The sequence below is a fragment of the Formica exsecta genome, unplaced genomic scaffold, assembly GCF_003651465.1.
Source record: "Formica exsecta isolate Colony F162 unplaced genomic scaffold, ASM365146v1 scaffold33, whole genome shotgun sequence".
Taxonomy (NCBI): Eukaryota; Metazoa; Arthropoda; class Insecta; order Hymenoptera; family Formicidae; genus Formica; species Formica exsecta.
Window position 1 is genome coordinate 573,472 of NW_021850553.1, and position 5,571 is coordinate 579,042.

The window sequence follows — 5,571 nt, forward strand, 5'->3', positions numbered from 1 at the left end:
CTTCTCATCTGCAAAAAAAGAGATTCTGCCATGAGTTGAATCTGAATTGTAAAATTTGCAGATGTTAAATTAATATTTATAATGCATGATTATAATTATTTTAATCGAGTTAATTTAGAGTTTTTCTTAATTAATGCATTTAAGATATTTAATTATTTAAAAATTACATTTTTGTAAATGTGTTATTGAATATGACATATTTACATATGAGAAAAGTTTCTTAGAAATGCACATATGATATCCACATCAATTTGATGAATTTTATTTTTTTTTTTTTTAATCTTTGATAATCTTTGATCTTTTGATCTTTGAAAAATAAATCAGCATCGCCTCGTATAGACAACTAACTTGCAAAACTATTTGATCCTTTTTCTATTTATATGAAAAGTTTATTCACTTGTGTTATATGTAGATACTTTTCTCCGCTCGGTATCAGAAGCTTCTCGAGCAAAGAAAAGTTTTTTATCGATTTACAAAAGAGCGCTTTACATTTAATCTACATTCGGGAACTCAAGACCTGTTTTTACAAAAAAATGAATGCATGTGTACGCCTCCCCGCCTCCTTCCTAATTAATTATAATCTACAACTATTATCGGGCTGTATAGGAATCATAACAAAGCTTGCGCGTGTAATTGGAAAATAGAATAATCTGCTAATGGAAATATATTCATACATAAATACCCCACCAGTTAACTCGATATCACGCTTGAGAGATTCGATGTTCTCAATTTCAAATAATAAGCTTACGAGAATGAAATGATTTCATTAAATTGGCAAGCAAGCACAAATGAAATTCAGATAGAGATATTACGTCGAAAAAAATATAACTGCGACACTGTATTACATTTACCAGCCTCTTTAAAACGCGTCTCCAGAATTTTACTAAGAATTTAAAATTCACCGTATTAGCTCGTTAATCTCATTTTTCACGCGGATCTTATATTTGCGTACAAAACGTTCAGAGCGTATAATACGCAGATTTAATGATATTTCCTAAAGCGCAAAAGTAAAATTTGCTTTCGTCAGCATCAAAATTTAAAAATCCATTATTTTTATTACAACGTAATATCATCTTTATGGCACATCCATAATATCTGATTTATAATAAGACCAAAATAGCTTCTTTTTTTTCTTTATTTTAATAATCATTGTATCTTTGCGGACAGCAGATTGCCTCGAATATCTAACAATATACGAAGTACGTTTGAGAATATACTACGAGAAGTAATATTGCGAAAGAAAAACGATCAAACTAATCTGTGCCGCAGTAATCTGATTTCCATCGGCAGGTAATGGGGTTTCAAACGAAATTAGAGAGAAGTCTTCAGGCTGAGCGCGATCAAATCGTTATCTACGACGTTATTACGCGGGCGAGATGGCTTGCGAAAAGTTATAAAATCTACATTTCTTAATCATACAAACGCTAGAGATGTACCTGTTTTTATTGAACGAATACAAATGTTGTCGAATACAGAAGGAATCAACATCTTTTACAATTACGAAAAGCCGATGAGGGTTACGAGTAAATGTCCAGTGGCATTTACCGCCCTTTGTCGCAGTCGAAAGATCCATTAAGACGTAATACAGTTATACGATAGTATCCCGAGCGCTAGTAACGTTGTTAGCTCCAAACTCTGTTATGAAGGCGCACGAAATGTTTCGAAGCGCGGCGGACACTATAAAGTTTTTCTTTTTTACATTAAGGGGCGGAAAGAGTTCGAAGGTGTTAATATGGATATTAAGTCTTATTATTTCGCTACTTTTTTCATTTCGATTCAATATTACGAGATTTTGCGAACGCGAAGTTGCTGTCTCTTGTCGAAGAAGTGAGTGGCTCATTTGGTGACACAAACGTTTGTTCCTTAACTCAAAAACTTTGTCGCGTAATCTGCTTAATGCTAGCGCAATGTAAAAGTGAGGACGGTACGAGAATCGCAAAAGGTAGCGTAACGAGCTCGCTAACTTTTCGCTCGAGCAATGAAATTGTTGACCTCGCTTAAATATTTTAAATGTGTATTATAACTTGACAAAACATTGGTATAACAAGGTGACTGCAATTAATTTTACATATGTATCATATATTATTAAATATTTAACAACCTGTATATAATATTTGTAATATGTTCTTTTGCTGTAAAATAAAATTATGTTGTAATTTTAATGGCAAGTAGTGTATGTGTGTGTATATATATTTTCCAAATATAAATATATAAAAGTGTTAAATAATTAAGTTATGTAAAAATAAATTAATCCCTCATAATTTTCAACTCAATCTATATATATTATAACAGAGTTTCATTAAATTTCCATTAAATATATAGATTAGACAAGTGTATATAAAATATCTGAAAGCTCATCGTACATCATATGTTAGATTCCAAACGAAGTGTACATATAAATCAGTGACAGCAAACAAAAAGAATGATAAATGGCTGAAAAACATTAACATCGGAAATGCCAGCACAATGAAAAAGAAATATATTTTTTTTATAAATGTATTTATGTTTACAATCGCATATACATCACATATAGCTATTAACTTACGTTGGACTTGGTATTATTTTTTCTTTCAAAGTCCGAATAAAAAATTATCATTATAAAAACTTTGCATCAAATCAATTTAATTTTATAAAAATAAACTGAAATAATAAAATTGAAAGATAAACTGAATAATATATATAGAAATTTAATAAGTAGAAATGTATATATGTGTATAAAAATTTTGTAATACTATACCATACAAAAAATCGTGTATACATACTCATTTTATACTTTAATCCACTTCAACACCCTCTATAAAAACACAATTCCATTTAGTTATGCTATTAATCATTATTAATATCTTTTCTTTCTCTCTTCCTTTCCCTTTCTCTTCTCTTTCTTATAAATCACATTAAATTTATGAGGCACAATTTTGAATTGTATCATTATTTACTCGGCCTGGGGCAGATCTTACTCGCAATAAAACTTTTTATTTTGACATTCTTGCGACAAGCGAAGGGTGGAACCAACATTTCCCTACCGTCTTGCCAATTGGCATAAGAGCAAAAGACGCGAAACCTCATACAAGGATAGATATCCGTCGAATTTGACCTATCGTAAATTGTAGTCATGCATCCTAGGTACGCCTTGATAAAGGTAGGCGAGTGACTTAATTCGAACAGAGATAGCGAGTGATGTTATAGAACGGATAGTTTCTTATTACTGCAAATTTGATATAAGTTATTTAAAATTTAAAATTCGGTTATCAAATTTGAAATTTTATATTGGAAAGAAACATATAAAAATTTAATAAATATATTATATTATACAGAGAGGATTTGTATGCTATTTCTGGTATCCAGAATCCCTAGAGGAATTTCTTCGAAATTATGTGTGGAAGTTCAATATTGACTTCTGGAACACCTGCTTGCATTGAGAACTTACTATGATAAGACATGAACTAAACACAACGCGATTAAATATTTAATATATTATAATACATAATATATGAGTAAATATAATTTTATAATTACAGACGAGAAATTACACTTATATTAACATCATAATTTTTTATGTGATAATAAGAAATTTTTTCTAATTTATCATTGAAATTGATACATGTAGTTTTATTAAAATTATTTTCTATAAACATGTCTCCATTACGATAGTGGCTTGAGAACATTATTGGAGTTAATCAAATAAATAGAAGAAGAAAATACAAAGAAGAAAGATTAGAAAGATGTGGAGATATAGATCTCTTTAAGTAGCTTTCAAAATTCTATTTTCCTTAATGATTATGAAAAAGCATCTCAGCCGATATTACTTGTTTTAAATGATTAGATTTTTATTAAATGACGGCAGATTAATGGTTTAGAAAAAAATTTTGTTTGTTTTACACATCTATCAACTTTAAAAGTTCAGAATACATATTATTGACTGCACTTTTATATTTTTATAATTTGTTTCATTCTTTGTTGATCAATTGAGCTTTTAAATATAAGACTTGAGATTTTATAATTAAATGTAAATTGCTTATCAACTAAAAAATTGTTGGTTGATCTTATCAGTTAAGTTAAAAATAAATGTGACTTAATATTTAATGCGGGCAGACTAGTATATTCTGATTTTGAAACTTTTCGACGGCAAATTCATGTCAAATTCCAGCGGAACAGACAGCTATACGGACAGTAGACAAGTCCGACCTAAGGCCGAGATTAAATTTGAGTTTATGAAAATTTTGTCAAACTGAAAAGTAAACCGATAAATAATCACGGATTACATATCAAAATAGTTTCACTTGTCAATTTCGCGTTTCGTATAATGAATATTGTTTCGCGAACTGATTGACATCTGTATTAACATACGCTTAAATCGTTTGAACCATCAAATCGTAGAATTATTTTCAATTGATAGATGGAAGTTTGCCAACGGCAAATTTACTTCGTCCTTTTTTTTATTTTATCTTAATTTATATAGATCGGAATATATCAAATAATGAATATATCGGAATATAATTTATTCTACTGTTTTAACCAAACCATTATATTTATAAGAAATCAAACAACCTGCCTCAATCCACATATCTGAATCATATATACGATATTAATTCGTTTTTGTATTGTTTCAAAATTAGACAAACAAATCATCGAATGTGCATGCGTTATCGTCGAGAAATGTCTTTGATATATTATTCAAAAAGCACCTAACAATAAACGGATTCACTCGACGCAGAAAGGATTGCATTAAATACCGGGTATTTGTAGCGTCACGAGACGGATAAAACGTAAGAGTTGTTAAGCTCCGGAGTTGTTAACATTGGCGTCGTGGTCGACGCGACCGCTTTAAGGTACGCGCGCCTGAAAAGGTGTAATAAAGCGGGTAAGTAGACGAATTACCGTAAAGTTGCGCGGCACTGAATCATATATACGATATTAATTCGTTTTTGTATTGTTTCAAAATTAGACAAACAACATTAGAGGAAGTTGCTGAAAACAATACTTTGAATTTCAACGATTATCCTCCGCCAAGTTTTATCTCAGTTCGCGTCAAAAGACTAAAAATATCGAGCTTCTTCAGCGTCATGGCGAGATCATGCCAGCGAAAGTTTTAAGTGAAGAGCGCGTTTTCTCAAGCTGCGTCTACTAAACTATAAGGGAAAATCCGAGAGGAACGTATGGCCGTCAAGTTGTTGATAATTTTAATTTCCTGCGGAAGGAAAGCCGATACAGTTAAAAATGTGATCTCAAGCATGAAACGTAAAGCGTTTTTGTAACATGCATATTTTAGCGGTAAATTACGAGAGAAACATCAGTTCTTGTATTTTTATAAATATTTTATAAATTATGTGCATATAGAGAATATAAGAAATTACATTCGTTTGAGATACATTTGAGTTCTACCATCAAAAAAATGCAATTACAAATTAAACTATTTCTCAAGTATAATATACACGTAATTACAATGAGTTGTTTTTGTGCGTCGCGTCGGAATGTGTTACAGTCGAAATATTAATGTAATCATATAATGTGCAACTGCAACTGCAATGCGAAAACACTGTTGCATTTGTGATAGAACAGTATATATATATA